The following is an 18,143-nucleotide window of genomic DNA, read 5'->3' on the forward strand; positions in this document are numbered from 1 at the left end:
AAAAAAATCCAAAATACTTTAAAAGATAAATCCAACAATCATATAATGTATTTATATGAAACATCTTTCTAAGTAATAAAGAAATTGATGCTTATCTTTCCTATTTGGTTTCACATTGCAATGGTGGTATTAGAGCAAGCTAGGGCATTCTAGAGTTGTCAACTCTGCCTCCTTCCCAGAGCCTGTCAGTTCTCTGCCATCTTCTGTTGCTAAGACCTATCCCTGCACATGTAGAAAGGCTGTATGTTACCAGAGTAACACTACACTGTGAGTTGTGAATGATTATTTCCCTTACCTGACCTCACTGTGTGCCACAAGATTCTTCACACCTGCCAAGATTCTTTTCTCTATGATTGTCTTGTTAAAAGTTGCGAGACTACAAGGTGTGTCCTTTATGGTATAGTCATTGGTGGACTAGAATTAAGGGATGCTTACTCTACTCGAATGCTCGGTACATGTCCACTGATCGGTTACCAACGTGTGTGACTGTATGGAATCAACAAATTTATGTTATTGTTAAAATCATAGTGTTCACTCTTATTTTTGTTTCTTCTCTCTCTATTTTTGTCTCTCAATGTATTTGTTTTTCACTCCCTCTTTTCTTCCCTCCAAATCCATATTTCTCCCTCTTCCCCCTCTTCCTTCTCTTTTTCATTGTCTCTCCCACCTCTATGTCTCTCTCCTCCACTCTGTTCCCCCTTCCATCTCACTCTCTTTCTTAAATATGAACCAATTGTATTGTATTTAAGAAAGCATTTAAATTAAAAACAATAAAAAAACATAATTAGTTGTAAAATATTAAACCTATATTTTGGATCAATCATGTTAAAGAAAATACAATAATAAAAAACTTAAAAGTATCATGCACTATCTTTCTTGAATCATTGTTAATCACTTTGTTTTCTCACTTCGCTTGGATCTTTGGTTAAGATGCATTTATCCCGGTTCTTTATAATATCATTTATATTATATAAATTTCCCATATGTATATATAAAAATATTCTCAATTTTTAATTTATTAAAACCTTCATTTAATCTCTATAGTAATATTGTTTTTTTTTTTTAACAAGGTCGGGTAGTTTTAATATTACCAAAAGGCTTTGATGGAGCAAGCTCCCATTACAAAGACTGTACCATGAAGAACCTCTAAGCCATGAGATAGGAACGCAGTCTCTTCTCCTAGGCTTGATTTCAGGACTTCTTGGATTTTTTTGTGAATTCTAGTGTATTGCCTAACAAATTAACCTATTAAAAAGAGAAATTTGCATGTCATAGATTCTCTGAGAGATATGTAGCCTAATTGCCCCTGATTTGACTGATTCTTCTTGTCATGATTGTCCGGGTTCTATCCTTCATTGCTCGATGAGTTCTCTTCTTCATTTGATTGAGATCTTGTGATTGTTTGCTTGTTCTTCCTTTGTCTCTTCTTTCTACTCCGAATTTCACTGTACATCTTTGATTTTGTGTTTCCTGCGTTGCTTCTTCTTTGGCTGCTAATTTCCACTTTCCTTTTGGTATAAACGGAGACTGTTGGATGTGTTAACAGATGAGGTTGTCAGGAGAATATTGGCAAAGAGAAAATCCCAAAGATTGGGATCAGGGGATGTACTGTGGGATTAACGAGAGGCACAAGAGGAGACTGGAGGAGCCGTCTCAAACAATGATTATTGAGATCTACGGTTATCGTGATTGAACATGTCCGTGTGTTAACCAAGGAGAAAGGCAGAGGTGGTATATCAGGTAGGATATAAACCATAAGTGGTAAAAGGGAGAGATCGCCAGATTCCACTAACCGAGCGACACATAGCATCAGACGTAAGAGAAGAAACTGCTTTTTGGGCGGGTAATCTCCATGCTTGTTGACAGCCTGAAATCGGTGTAAGTCGTTTGATCCTCTGTGTACAGATCGACGATGGGGAAGGTTCGTGCAAGTTTGAAAAGATAGGTTGTTCCACGACCATCGAATCGAGCACCCGATCAATGGTCTTGAATTGATTGGAGATCGGAGAGAGGAGGGGACAGTGATATGGAAAAGGTTTAGGAGAGTGGGCCCGACAAAAATAATAGATTCAAATGAAAGGTTTTTTGAAATCCGAGAAAGGCGCCCAGGTCGATTTTTCCTTTGTAAAACAATAGAGATGAAGTCCTTGCCAATGACAGAGTTGTAGGGGGCCCACTTATTGTTGGATCAGTCCAGGTGTTCAGAAGGAATTTGCGCTTGCTAATAGGAGGGAAAGAAGGGAGAAAATAAGTATGGAGAGAGAAATCTGAATAAATAGAAGAGTGAGGGCTTAAGATGAAGTTTGCGTGTTGAAGAGGGTAAACGCTACTGGCTATTAGAGAGGTCAGGGAGGGTCTTTGACACCAGAGAATTATTGTAATATCCTGGAAAAAGGAGGTTTCCTCACTGAAATTGCTGTTGCAATTTTTGTGAATGTACCTTCTATTCTTATAATGCTTTATCTTTTCCTGGAACCTGCCTTTGATGAGATAGATTGTAGAGTATTTCTTGTCTTTATTCCTGCTGTTGCTAAGTCGAGAGTCTGGAGTTTCATGCTTTTTCCTTTTCTTTCCCATGTTTTCCTAGCCGTTGCTGCAGTGTTGTGTCTTTTGTTGGTTTACGACTGTTATTTTTTGATTTATTGTTTTTCTCATTGTGATATTTCCTTTGGAATTGATTAGCTTGAAGCTTGTGGTTTTGTTGGTTATTAAGGAACTGAGCTATGGTATTCCTCCTAATTTTCACGAACATGCTCTTCATTTCTTTTTCACTGCTTGGTTTGTGAAATAATCCACCTGTTGATTGTGAATTCTCAAGACATGTCTGTAGATTACATCGCCAGAGCCTTCCAAGTTCTTCATGATTCTTCTAAAGATTCTGTTCATGTGCTTATTGATTTGTTTTTTGTTTCTTTCCATTTCCTCTATTATTATGGCTGAGTCACCTATTATGATGGGATTTTAGATTTCTCTTTTTTATTATTCTTGTTCTCATCGACAAACTGTATGCTTCTGCCTTATTATTTGATATTTGTCCCAAGCCCCATTCATAAGTCACATTTTCTTCCCCATCAGGATCTAGGATGATTCCCCCTACCCCTGCCTTTCCCGGGTTATACTTTGAAGCCCCATCAAAGTATAAACAGTATCTATTTTGATTTTTCCTCCAGTTAGTCATTTCCTTTTCACTCATTCTTATTTTCCAAGTAACTTCTGTGCTTGTCTTCCTCTGTCCTCTTTGCCCATTATTATTTATTATGGCTTTGTTGAGCCAATCTCGCTCTTCTTGCTGAAGAATTTGATAGTCTATTGGAGCTCTTCCTTTGATATTGAGTATTTCAGAGGTTAGACCCCATGTTTTTGAGAGGGTCTTCCCTATCCTTGGAATTTGATTTTTGAAAATGAACTTGTTTCTTGTCAACCAAATTTGCCAGCAAAGAACGACTGGAATGCATTTCCAAATCCTCTGAATTGTGGCTTTTTACTTTGTTGTGTATGGGTAGGCTTTCTTCAAGGTCTGAAGAAAATATGGCAAGGGATTTTCGAAATTTATTCCTATTTCCAAAGGACTTATCAGCTGCTACCAGCATTCTTTAGCGAAGATAAATTCTTGAAAAAGATGTTGAATGTTTTCTTCAGCTTGCATGCATAATGGACATCGTGTTGGGCCTTGAAAGCCTTTTTTTTCTTAAGTTTTCACTGGTCAAAATTCTCCCTTTTAAAAGAGTCCAGATGAACATTTTAATCTTAAGAAAACTTTCTAATTTCCATGCTATTTTCCAAGAAACCCAATCTTGTTGATTTGGTTGTTCTTGGAGGATTTTATATCCAGTATTAACTGTATATTGTCCACCACTTGGGTCCCAGAGATATTCATCTTCCTCATCCTGGTGGATTGGTGCTGCCCCTTTTAAGAACTACTTGATTTTGCTCCATTGCCCTTCCAGGTCTGCTGAAATTGCTGAGATTTTCCAGTCTTGCCACTCCTTTTGGTTCCAAATAGAGATTGAGTGTAAAGTATTGAAGCCTTTACCTTTCATCCACTCTTGTATGTCTTCAATTTCTCGATGAGTCTGAAGCGGTTCTTTCCCCATGATTCTACCTTTCTAGATTGAAATTGATTTTCCATTGCCTGGGATTTTAGAAATGTATCTACTCATTAATGGAATTGTTTTCTTAAAAAGCTTCCGGACATGGGTATATTGTCTTATTGGGATATTTCGATTAAGAAATCTTTCCTTGGTGCCATCCATATATTTTGATAAAAGAGTCTTTTTCCACCAGCTCCGTTTTCCTGTTATTAATCTCCATACTATTTTCATACCCAGTGTTGCATTCATGAGCCCAGGTATCTGAATTGATAAACCTCCTTGTTCTTAAGGGAGAACAACTTGCTCCCACCTAACCAGGCTATATTTTTTGTTTTCTTGCTTCCCCCCCTGCCACAAGAAACTCTCAATATGAGCTCCATTTTTTTGTGGGCACTTGCTAGAGCCATGATTATTGCATATTGGTAGATGGGTAGTGCTGCAACGAGTGCTTTGATTAGTATTACCCTTCTTACCATGTTCAGCCACATCATACCCCAACTTTTAATTTTGTTTTTCATTTTTTCAATTTGCTTAGTCGATATTTTTGTCTTCATGTTCTCTTTTGAAATTGGAAGTCCCAGATAGAAGAAGTGTGTCCATTTTTCCTGAACGGGGATGTCTAAGATTTGTGAGATCCTTTGCATAGTTCTTGGGGGGGTGTTCCATCCATGTATCCTACATTTTGCATTGTTTAGTAGCCCACCTGAGACTTGTAGAAATTCATCCATAACTTGTTTGAACCTCCTTGCTATTATTGTTGAAGCCCCTCCCAGCAACAATGTATCATCAGCAAATAGAGAATGGTTTATTGTTTTAACTTCTTTTTCTATTCTGATCCCTATGATGTTTCTTTCCTTTCTTTGGTTTTCCAAAGCCCTGCTTAAAGTTTCCACCATTATAATATATAGGAAGGGAGAGAGAGGACAACCTTGCCTGAGGCCTCTTGTACTTTGAAAGAAGTCACTTGGCCTTCCATTTATGAGGGGGGAAATCCAAGGAGTTGAAATGCATGCCTGTATGACTTCCATTATACCTCTTGAGAAGCCGAGTTTCTAAAGGACAACCAATAAATATGGATGGTTGACCCTGTCAAATGCATTAGCCATATCTAGCTTGATTATGAGGCCTTTTTCTTGCCTTAGCATACTGGAGTGTACAACTTCCTGAACAATAATTACATTATCTATGATTTGCCTGTTAGGCACGAATCCTCCTTGGTTTTCAGATATGATTATTGGAAGTATTTTCTTGATTCTATTTGCAATTATTTTTGTTACTAGCTTATAAGAAGAATTTCAAAGAGAGATAGGGAGAAACCTGTTTAAGGTTGAGGGGTTAGCTTCCTTTGGGATTAGAGCAAGATAGGAAGATTTTGTGTTGCCTCCTATTTTTTTTCCTGAAAACATTCTTCACCATTCTTAAGAAATCCTTTCTGATGGTATACCAATGAGATCTATAGAATGCTATTATGAAACCATCTGGCCCTGGAGCTTTGTCAAGATGCAAGCTCCATATTGCTGCCACTACCTCTTGTTCTATGGGATCCTTACACATTGCAGCATTTTGTTCCTTTTTAATTTATTTTCTTGTTTTCTTTAAGAAATATTCACTCTCGGCCATTTCTCCATTAACTGAGAGTAAGTTTTTAAAGTGCTGATAGGTTGCTTTTTTTAGATCCTCCGCACCTCTAACCTCTTGGATTTCAACTTGAATTTTTTCCATTTGGTTTCTTGCCCTTCTTATTTTCATTGTGTTGTGGAAGAAGGATGTTTTTTTTTCCCTTGCCTTGAGCCACAAAATTCTGGATTTCAATCTTGCCTCTTCTTCTTCTTTTCTATTTTCCCTATATATTTCCCAGAAGATTTCCTTTTCTCTTAGATAATATTGCTTGCCTTATTTTCAGTTTGCATGCTTTCCATTTTCTACTGTAACTGTTTTTTTTTTTTTTTAATTTCGTTTGATATTGCCCATTCCTTTAATTTGGCTCTTACAATTTTTAATTTTGTTTCCCAAATATACTAGGATGACCTTGTTACTCTTGGATCCCATGCTTCCTTGACTAGTTCACTAATTTCTGTGTTGTTGTCCCAAGTTGAGTTGTATCTGAACGGGAGCGGACCCTAGTTTTCCATTTTGCGCATGACTATTGTCACCGGTTTACGGTTAGATGTGGTGGTGTGTAAGATTTTTGATTTTATGGAGCTATGCACTGCTACTATTTTCTTGTATCAAAATTCTATCCAGCCTTTCTTTTATGTTGCTTTTTCCCACTCTTTTATTGCTCCAAGTGTATTTCCTGTTGCTTGGCGGGATGTTTATTAAATTGTGTTTTTCCATTATTTCTTCTAAAATATCCCTGGATGGGTCAATATGGTATGTTCCTACGAACTTTTCTTCTATGCTTCTTACCAAATTTAAATCTCCTCCTAGAATTATTTTCCCAACTTGCATTTCTTTTAGTTCTTCTTTTATGGTGGCCTAGCATTGTTCTTTTTCTTTGTAGTGATTTGGGGCATATAAGTTTATGACAATGTACATCTCTTTTGTACTGATTTGCATTAGATCCATTTGGATCCAATGTTGATATTTTTTGTATTTTATTAACTCCCAGGTTCCTTTTTTCCATATTGTGCAAATACCTCTAGACGCTCCTGCTGCCTGTATTGCTTCCCCTTCATAATTTTTTATTTTTTTTTAATATTTTTAGTTTCTTGGTTATTTGTTTTTGTCTCTTGAATCATAAGGATATCTGTATTTTCTTTTGCCAGAATGTATCTTGTGGCATTTTCTTTAATGGTTGATCCCATTCCTCTGCAATTCCAGGAGACCACTATTATTATTTACTTGTTGGGTGATGCATGGCTCCTTTCCCTCTTTGGTGGCTCTTTTCGTTATTTCCTGTGTTCCTTCCTAAAAAGGTTTCCATAGGTTGCTGCGTTCCCAACGCCATTTCCTTTGCTGCTGCTTCATCCCTAATTTCTTTGTTTGTCTTTCTTCCTGCTTTCTTTTGATATTCTACATTTGAGGGTGATTCCTTTGACTATTTTCTGGTTAGAATTCTGTCTACTGAGGGGGGGAGAGGGGTGTGAGATTTTGGTGCCAGAGGGGATGCAAGGGGGTTGGGGGTGTGGTGTGGGGATTTGGATTTGGATTTGGATCTAGATCTAGATCTTAGTCCAGGGGATGGGGGGGCTGAAGGGTCCAGAGGCTCAAAAGGGTTAATATTGGCAAGGGGATTGTTATTTTCTTTGGATAATGAGGGATGGAGATTAGAGGATGTGGAGGGCTGTGAGGAAGATAGATTTGGTTGTTTGTGGACTGCCTTCTTTCTTTTAAATTGTTCCCATTTATTTTCCAGATCTTCAATCTTTTCATTTTCTGTTTCTTTTTTTTTGTACATCTATTTGCAAAATGACCATATTCATGACATACCTTGCATTTAAAGGGGATTTGTTCATAATCCAACTGTTGTATGTGCATCCACTGGTCCACTTTGATTTTGATGGCTTCTGGTAGCCCTTTCCCAAGATCCACTTCTACACAGATTTGGGCGCAAGCATGCATATTTTCCTTTGGATTGCATCTATCTATATACTTCCCCACTGTGTTTCCTATGGCTTTGACTGAATCATCCCCCCAACAGTGAAGGGGAAGGTGTGTCAATCTAACCAGACAGGGACAACATTGGGAACATCCATTTTTGGGTCGAAATCTGGTGTCCATCTGTTTAGATACAAACCCCTTGTATCCTTAAAACAGTGTCCATTCTTGAGAATCAGATCTTGATCCTCCTTGGTTTCAAAATGAAAGGTGTAGTAACCTCTTCCAAAAAACCCGATTGAGATTTTTCCATCTATTGATGCGGTCCAGTTCCTTTCTACCCATTTTTGTATAGTTTTGGGCGATGGCCATAGCCCCGTAAACTACCCCACTAGTCCACACTCTCCCAAGGAAAGTGCTGCTCAATGGGGAAGAGCAGGAGGAAGTGAGATTTCAGGGATGTATTCCAATCTTTTAATGTACTTGGTAACTGAAGGTCTATTCTTTGCTAGGCCTATTGCAGAGATGAAAGAGGCAAAGGATTTTTTTGTTCCTTCATTTTCTTGATGTTGGTCTGAGAGAGGCTCTTCATCCTCTGATGCGTCCATGGTGCCCAAACCCCAGCAACAGGCCGATGAGGGGCTAGGGCTGTGTATCTCCTTCAGCTAGCAGAGCGCCACATTATGGTGCATAATTTACCACTTATTTTACCAATGAAAGATTTAAAGCCATTGTGAAGAAATATTGATTTTCTAGAATGGGAAATTTCTACTGAGAAGAAATAAGCCTCTATGGGAATATTGTTAGTAGTGGTGAGGGTGGAGGGTTTAGATATACCTCAAAAGTGATTATAACCTTTTTGCTCTTAGATTTAATTAAAAAATGTTATAAAATTAAATTAAAATAAAGTATTTGTAAAATATTTTGATTATGAAACAAGTAAAATTAAATTACAATAAAGTATTTGTAAAATATTTTGATTTTGAAACAAGTTATGGTTTTAGGCATGTGGTATTGATAAGTCATGTATTCCCTTATGGTATTGTTACATAATAATTTAAAGCCTAGATCCATAACATAATAATCAAAATTCTAGATGGCCCATGGTATTGATAAACCATGATAGTATCCCATGGTATTATATTTTTCTCTATTCCTCTTCCTCTCTGTCTTTCTCTTTGGCCCATGGTATTGTAAAAAAACCTACATAGAAGTTAATAATATCTACAGTAAATATTCATGAGTAGAAATCTTGTCATATTGTAAATATTAAGTTTCTATCCACTTATTAATTAAATTTATAGATGGAACACATCTATATTAATTATTACAAATATATTGATTACAATTGAGCATACATTACAAATGTTTACTTACATTACATTTCTTACATTACATCTACACATGTGCTCTATACTTTATTGTACAATGAGCAAAAAGTGAATCAGGTGAGGGGAAATATTAAATAAAATATAACATTACAATATTATATGTTACCCAATATTTATTACCTCCCCCACCTAATAAATAATAGCTAGGGGTGTGGGGAAATACTAATTAAAATGTAATATTATTAAAGTTTATTTTACCTTTACAAGAAAGTTTACCTTTATAGGCTACATGGATTCAATGCCATCATTTTCTACAACTAATTATGTATCTAAATATAATATCAAACTAACATGAATCTAGGCTAGTTTAATCCCATGTAAATAAATTATATTCCAAAGGAATTCCATGAGTCAATACCATGAGTCATTTCTATTTTTTTTATTCAATTTTCATAGGATTATTTTCATTTATTTTATTTTATTTTCACCAAGTTACAATGTTTACATCACATTAAGTTACACATCTCTACCACATTTTAATTTTATTTTGACCTAATCAAAATGTTAACATTATATCACTTTACGTTACACATTTCTAGCATACTATAGACATTAGATCACGGCTCAATGAAGAAATTACATTTATCTCTCGTACAATTTTTTCTTGCATATACATATATTAGCAGAGACACACACATATATATTATTTTTTTATGTAATGTGACAACATCTCCCTAATATGCTGGTTACACACAATATCTCTTGCATATATTAGCCGATACACACAGACACAGATATCTATCTATCTATCTATCTATCTATATATATATATATATATATATATATATATATATATATACATGACATGTATCTCCCAAATTCAAATTCACAAAATAATAAAATAATTTAAATAATTAAAAATAATTTTAAATCTTATTTAAAGATTATAAATAGATTTAAATTATAAATTCAAATTTAAATATTATATATAGCTTAAAAATTATATTATTTTTTAAAAATCTAAATATAATTTTTAATTATATATATATATATATATATATATATATATATATATATATATATATATATATATATATATATATATATATATATATATATATAAGGTAGACCTAGCACAATTACTCTACAAGGCCTTTATGAGTATATAAAGTCTTTAGAGAAATGTAGAGAAGAAAGAGAAGTAAAACTACAAACAGAGTTATAAGCCATGTTGGAAAAGAAATTTGCATCTCCTGAAGACATGATCCAAAAACAAATAGAAAATAAAATAGAACTATTGGAGAATAAAATGGAGGCAATGGAGACTAGGTTGCAAGTTATAGAAAAACAAAACCAAGATACTAACCAAACATCCTAGCAAGGAGATGTTGATACTTTAGAGAGTCTTAAAATGAAAGACATGATTAAAGAACTAGAAGAAAATGTTAATAGCCGCCTCACCCTAAATAATATGGTAGATAAATTAGATATCAAACCAATTAAAGATGAAATGAAAAAATTAATAGAATTAGACCACGAGCATAACAAAAGGGCCTTGAACCTTATAATCTTTGGTTTAAAAGAGGAGGTAGACGAGGATAATTTAGCCATAGCCCAGACATAATTACATAATAGATTACAAATTGAAACAACGTGTCTCATAGAAGCAACAAGGTTGGGGAAATTAACTGAGAATAAAGGAAGACTAATTAGAATAAAGGTGAGCTCTACTGATCATAAGTACGACATACTTAGTAAAACCTCAAGTCTAAAAGGAACAAGAATATTTATAAATGAAGATCTTGTTCCAGAAGATCAAGTAGAATTAAGAAAGGAGGTTCAAAAGGTAAAAGAAGCTAGAAATGAAGGAAAATGGGAAATAATTAGAAATGAAGAGCCTTTATTCGAGATAGAAACCAAAAAGATAGTAACAAATAGCAATTCAACATGCTCTGGATTCTCTATTGGAACTGTCGGGGTTTTCCATGGAACAAAGGCCCCAAGCTAAGTTGGATCTCAAATGATGTTGATATTATTTTTCTTGTTGAAACTTGGGAGCACGGAGAATCTAAGGTCCCTAACATAGATGGCTTTACGCTATGGTCTACCTGGAACAAGCGATCCTCCTGTAGAGGCATCGGGGGAATAACTTGTTCCATTAAGAAGAACATCTCCCCCCATGCTAGGATTTATAAAAACAACCCTTACAACCAATATATTTGGATAGAGATCAATGACATTAATAATAAAAAGACCTACATAGCAATGTTATTTCCCCCCATAAATTCTAACTTCTATAAGAAGAAGAATCTAGATAAAAATAGTCCTTACAATGGTTTAGAGAATGATATTTCTAGCCTAAGGAATGAGGGTAATATCCTTTTAATAGGTGACTTTAATGCTCAAACTTCAAGCAACCAAGCCATTATTCTAAGAAATCATTCCAACCCTAATCCTCTTTGGTTAGACGAAGACCCTACTCTGGCTAGTAGGTACAAAAGGAGCTGTGAAGACCTCGGGGAGAATTTGTTTGGGTCGGAGCTAGTCAAGCTCTGTAGTGCTCAGGATCTCATAATTTCCAATGGTCTAACGAAGTGGCCCAATTCTAGCTAGATGACTTGCATCCATGGGCTTGGTAGCAGCGTGGTAGACTATGTTATTTCTGATCTCCCTTTATACAATGAAATAATAAAGTTTGACATTTTAAACGACCACAAGCCTGACTCTGATCATAGGAATTTACTTATAACTCTTAATTTTTTCATGCATAGAGATCACATAGAAAGTAATCCTTATAGCCAAAAGAACTTAATATTTGATATAAATAAAAACGATATCTTTTTAAAAGAATTAAAAACTAATTTGATTCCTTTATCTAGTATAGACAACATAGAAGACCTCTATCATAATTTTACTACAACCTCTCATATTCTATTAACAAATTCTCAATTGAAGTTTCAAATAGTAAAAGAAGTAGCAAAACCAACCCATGGTATGACAAAGATTGTAAAAGTGCGAGGAGAGCAATTAAGGAAGCTGTTGATGAGTCTCTTAAAACGGGCAAGATAAAAATATACAAAGCCCTAACTAAAAGGAAAAAGAGGCAGTACATTCGTCAAAGACAAGAGAATCTCTTACACCTCTCTAAGGTAGCTCCTAAGAAATTTTGGAGGCAAATTCTGACTAGGAAAACTAAAGATAATAATAAAATTGCTCTACACGATTGGAATTCCTATCTTAAAAAGCTTTATGAATCTCCAAATGTCATGGATAAGTTTGAAACTGTTATAGACATTTTTGTGCCTTACAGCATTGAGCATGAAATGTCCATAATCTAAGGGATCCAAAGTCCCTAAACATGTTGTTCCTACCCCTAGAGGAACAAGGCTAACAAACCACAGCAATTCACAAAAGTTCTCCACCCGAAACTGCTTAGAAACAAGTCAATTCAGGATCATTTCAGTGGCTACACTAGTTGTCTGCGCTGAATGTCAAAGCCAACATTGGCTACCTGCGTTGAATGTCAACTGGAACAAAGGCTACCTGCGCTGAACGAGAGTGGACAAGTGGAAGGCTCATTTCTCAAGGTGTCAAAACCCAGGAAGCTTCCAAAATGACACTTGCCTCAGGGAATTCGACTGGTGATGAGTAAGAGGTTCCAAATCTCCAAGTGGAAGCAAGAACCTCCAAGTGGACTCAAGAACTAATAGAGGGAGAGGACACTAGTCAGATCTCAAGCTGACTCATCCTCTCTCGAAACATCTATATATGGATCTCTCCTCCGTGAGATCTGGAGGCTGGAATTTTGTTATTGCAAAGAATTGTTGTTGGTTTGAGACTGGAATCATTGGGTGCTTAATGCTTTGAAGGGGCTGAAGATAGGAATTCCATTTGCTGGGAAGGAGATGCTGGATTGGAGCCCTCTGGGTTGTATCTCTTCCTGAACCTTGTTATTCATCAATAAAGCTATCTTGGTTTCTCCTATATGCTGATGTATTTTGATGTATAAATGTATTAGTGTATTTGGTTTATTTCTAATCCTAAACTAGTTATGAATGTGAACATCTGTCTTTGTGTAGTGTTCTTCTCTTGTCTCAAGTAGCTATGAAACTTGTCGCAAGTAGCTGTTCTCTTGTGATCTTGCAGGAAGTTGTAGCTGGATAAGCAAGGAGGCAAGTAGCTGTGAACACCCAAAGAGAAGGGAGATTGGATCGAGGGACAAACGGAAGACACCGGTAAGTCTATTGATCTCTCTTCTTTCACATTTCATAAAGGAAGAAACCAGTATAGCTGTACTCGTTTGTTGCTAAGGCACTGTCACACCTTAGGTGGATAGGATCGTCCTGCATAAGCATTTTTCCCCACAACAAATTGGCGACTCCACTGGGGAGATTTGTTTTGTCATTTTATTTGTGCTTCTATCATTTGTTTGCATCATAGACTTGACAGAAACAGTCGAACGACATCTTTCCCGGATGCAAATTAGAAAGTTGCTGCTTTGATCCAATTGCTGGACTTGTCTATGATCTTAACAATGGATTCAAAAATGATTTGATGATCCTTGTGATAGATCTTAGTAGCCTTCAAAGCATCCCTTTGAAGGCTACTTTTGCTTATTGGTTTGAATTTGTCTCTTTTAAGTGTCGAAACAAGTCTTTATTTCGAAAATCGTTAAGTAGTGTAATCTCTTCTACCCTCTCTGATTTCGAAAAAGTGAACTTGTTTCTATTGATCATTTAAAAGCAAATTCAAAGTTGTACAAAAAGCTTTCTTTGTAGGCATCAATACTAAGAAAGCGGAAAACAAACACCTGCATTGTGCATTTCATAGTTTGCATGTTGGATTTAGGAAAAGTGCATTAGAGTGTGTTGATTGCTCTTTGAGAAAAGATGGTGTCTTTCTTTTCCCTTAGTAGCTAGGATTTTCAAAGTTGAAAAGATATAAAGCTTGCTTATCATCTTTAGACTGCATTTAGGAATTTGTATCATACATCTCGTGGTGAACCTTGAAAGGAAAACTTTAAAAAGATCAACCTAAAATAAATTGAATGAACCTAACAACGCTTTGTAACATAACGCACAACATAGAGGTCTAAGCTAGAGACGTGTTCCAGCGTCGTTAAGCCTGGTGACTGTCGATCTCGTGGAAGGTGGGTGATTCCTCCCGAGGGACGATAGCGCCAGTACGGATTGTGCTCCCACGTACCGTCGCGTATATATTGGGAGACCCCTATAGGCATAAAACCTTTATCCTTAGGAAGCCGTGTTGGCCACCCTACTGATCGCAATGCACTGAACACAGCATTCAGGAAGATCGACCGCCCGTACCCTAAAAATTATTCTGCGGTTTTGCGAAAAGTTTGGCACACCCTCTGCCTAGAACTCCAGAGCAGTTCCTTTTGGCCTTTTTCAGACTCTATAACAGAAAAAGTCCATCCGAGCATTTTTCACTTCGGGCTCGTTAAAACATCGAAGGAGACTAGGGTCATCTTTAGCTTTTTCTCGACTCTTTAAAACTGAAAAAGCAAGTTTTGTCTAAAGCATCGTTAAAATTTATTTTAAACAGAACAATCACCCTTTATTCCTACGTTGATCTTTAGGTTGAAAAAATGGAGCACACCAACCAAGGAATTCCCCTTGGTGGAAATCCTAGTCCCTTCTCCTCTTGGGGAGATGTTGGTGCGCCCCACATGGCCACATTGTCACTTCCAGGACTGACAATTGGCCTGCCAGTTTGGCTCTTTTCAACCAATGTCGTTCAGAACACCATCGTTCTTGAACAGTCGAGTCAACAGTTAGACCAGACTAGGGTTGCCCACCAGCCTTCTACTTCATCTTCCTCTCCTCCTTCTTCTTCGCTTGACGGAACTGGTAAAACAAAAAACCTGGTTCCTAAGGAGAAGAAGGAAAAGAAGAAGAAAGAGAAGAAGAAGAAGGAGCCAAAGGCGACTGGGGGCAAACAAGTGTCGTCTGACAAAAATCCACACACATCACTGTCAAGGCCTAAATCGCCATGTGTCATATGCAAGGGAGACCACTTCCATAGAGATTGTCCCTGTATCCCTCAAATACTAAGGGACTGGTCTCCCCGTTTGCACAATTCAGTAGCATCAACCTCTGATAGACATGTTGACTGCTCACCGTCAACTAGTGAAAGTGAAGCCACAGGACAGAGAGGGAAACTTAGATTTCCCTGCAAACTGTGTGAAGGCGATCACGCCATCCACCGTTGTCCCTTCTTAGACGAGGCTAAAATAGTTCTAAAAGATCGCCCGATTTTACGAGCGCAACTTCCTCTTGGATATCAAAAACTCCTGCCAAGTCCTTCACTAGTTGAGAACCCGGCTGGCCTGCCCAGGTGGTCAGCTGAAGCACCTATCATTGAAGATGAACCGTCTGGATCCATGCCTGATGAAAGTCAAAAGGTTGATACGGCAGTTGACCCGGTTTTGCCTTCAGAGGCTCTATCTTCGAATGATACCATCACAGAGGAGAATAAAGACGACACCGTCCAAATTCTCTTCATCAACACTGACTCTGATGAACAAGGGGGCAATGCCCCCATTCCTTTATCGCAGGAAGGAAGTTCATCAGAGCGATATCCAGCCGTCTATTCGGTCCCACCACCAAGCAACCTGGTTGTGTCCTTTGACTGGAACCAACTAGGCAGACCCCGGTTGCCAGCGAGCATACCATTCAAAATTATCGTTCAAATATACAGAATGGTAATGGCTGGCACTATCATTGATGAGGGGTCATCTGTGAGTATCCTTTCCTCTATTGCTTGGAAAGCGCTTGGTTCGCCAGCGCTTTTACCTGAAATGAGAAATCTATCAGGTTTTGATAAAGGAACTAGTCGACCTTTAGGGATCCTCCCCAATGTGCCTATAACATTGAAAGGGAAGACCATTCAAATGAACGTGATGGTCGTTCAAGGACCCTTGGATTATAACCTACTCCTTGGATGAGACTATATATATTGCATGGGAGCTATAGTCTCCTCACTCTTTAGAGTAATGTGTTTTCCGCATGAAGGAAGAGTGGTCAAGCTCGTAGACCAACTTTCGTTTCCCGGATCACGCATCGCAAATAGTCATGTACCATCCCTAAATGGTCTATTCATGCAAGAAGTGTCTCAACCCACGGTCCGTCCTCCTGATGAGCGCGAGTAATCTGGGAGGATATGACTGGAACCCAGGGGGCATGCGTCCTGGTCTGCTTCGGCAGGGAAACTTTGGGTATAGAGTAGGTTTCCGCGGGAGAATATGACTAGTCTGTACCCCGTCCATAGAGGAAGAGGGGTTATTCTAGAATAAGATTCTTTTGTCAAAGTTATGTAAGTTGACAAGAATCGTCACTCACCTTTGTCTATTTCGGTAGACATTGCTGAAGAAGTGTTTTGTTTGAAAAATTAACGAGACAATCTTTGGGTAACCTGAAAGAGGTAAGCCTATCTCGTTAAAACAAGTGTTTTAGTGGAAGAGAAGTAGAGGTAACCTTGAAACTCTGTTTTATACCTGGGGGCATGCAAACCTTTTGGAGTGCAAGCCAAGAGCGGTTATTTATCTGTTTTTTAGGTTAGCCGTTTCCTAACTTGCATAAAGAAAGGATAAGGAGCAAAGCTTAGTGAGATGAAGCTCCATAAAAAATAGAATCTTGATGAGACACTCTGATCATATGACTGGGTATTCGAGCAGTTTTAGCACAAAGTTCATGCTCGTTAAAAAATAAACGAAAGATCCGAGCAGTTTTAACGCGGACTTCATGCTCGTTAAAAAATAAACATAAGCAATGAGCAAGTGTTTCCACCAGCGTTTAAGCTCATTTTAAAATAAAAAATGAACCTACCCGGTAAATAACCACTGTGAATGTAGTATCATCAGTCGTTAAAGCCTTGGTCGTGTTTGCACCGCCACCTCCACTTTTCATTTGGCCGATCGTTCACCTCCATATGATTGTTTACCCATTTTGAGGAACAGCTGCGAAGAGTGATTTCACCTAGCCATCCTTGTGACATTGCCGTGATTGGAAAATTCCAACCTGTACCTGGAATCAGCTGCTATCCCTGTTTATCACTCGTTCCTCAAAAGACGAGTCTTCTTTAAGCTCTTTTCAATTGACTCGTAAAATATGAAAAGATTGTCGAGTTTTGGCCTTCCAGCTCGTTAAAGGACAGGATGAGCTATCCCTCCTCTAGATTTTAATCTTTTTGGACCTGAGGGATTATTGCACAAAAAGATCGAGCGCTTGTTTTATTCGGCTCGTTAAAACTATCGAAAACTCATCCCTTCTGTATTGTTTTATACTTTTTCGGACTTAAGGGATTAGATGACGAAAAAGGAATTTTGGAGTTAACTTTATGTACCTTTTCAGACTCTCTAAAAATGAAAAGGACCGAGTTTTCCTTTTCGTTAGACTCGTTAAAATCATTAAATAGCGACAGACTTGTCTTTAGACAAGAACGAGTTTCACTATCGCTAGGCTCGTTAAAACATAGCGATGGGCTTGCCCGAAGGGCAGGTTATAGAACAAGCATATGTTATCCTCCTCAAGCTTGACAAAAATAAAGAGGTACTGGTCAGCAATGACTGGGGAAAAATTGGGAGAAACCAAAGAAAACTTTGATGGTAGCAAGTCGCTCTTGAACATGACACTTTTCCTCCATACCACAATCGGGTTGGGTTGTTTCATTCACCGGTCACATCACCATGGTCTCGCCATACCATCCATATTTGGGGTAATGCTACCGATCCATCGCATCAGTGTCGCCATATGTTCAAGAGAAGTCGTTCAGAAAGAGTCAACCGTGTCCCATCCACTGCCATACATTATCCTTCATCCATTCATGACCACCACCCTGAATCATATGTCACAGATCGTTTTCACCTCCATTAAAATCATTAGCTCCGTTCCATGTCACTGATGTGGGATTCATTAAGGCCCTCCTGTGACGGATCGCTTCTTCTCGAAATTAGCTCATTATCCAAGAAGTTGATCTAGGAACAACCCCTTCAGTACTTTGAAGCTTGCATGCCACAATGGCAAGTTTCTCACTTCCGGCGATAGGTATACATCAATGGCCTTCGACCGAAATATTTTGCGTGGTGTTCGACGTCAAGTCCTTTATTCACACCACGTGAATTGTACTGCAGTACCTTGAGGGTCATTATCATTATCGGTGA

Source organism: Pinus tabuliformis, chromosome X (genome assembly GCF_031772625.1).
Source record: "Pinus tabuliformis cultivar Carrire ecotype Pingquan chromosome X, CPIR1, whole genome shotgun sequence".
NCBI classification, from domain to species: Eukaryota; Viridiplantae; Streptophyta; class Pinopsida; order Pinales; family Pinaceae; genus Pinus; species Pinus tabuliformis.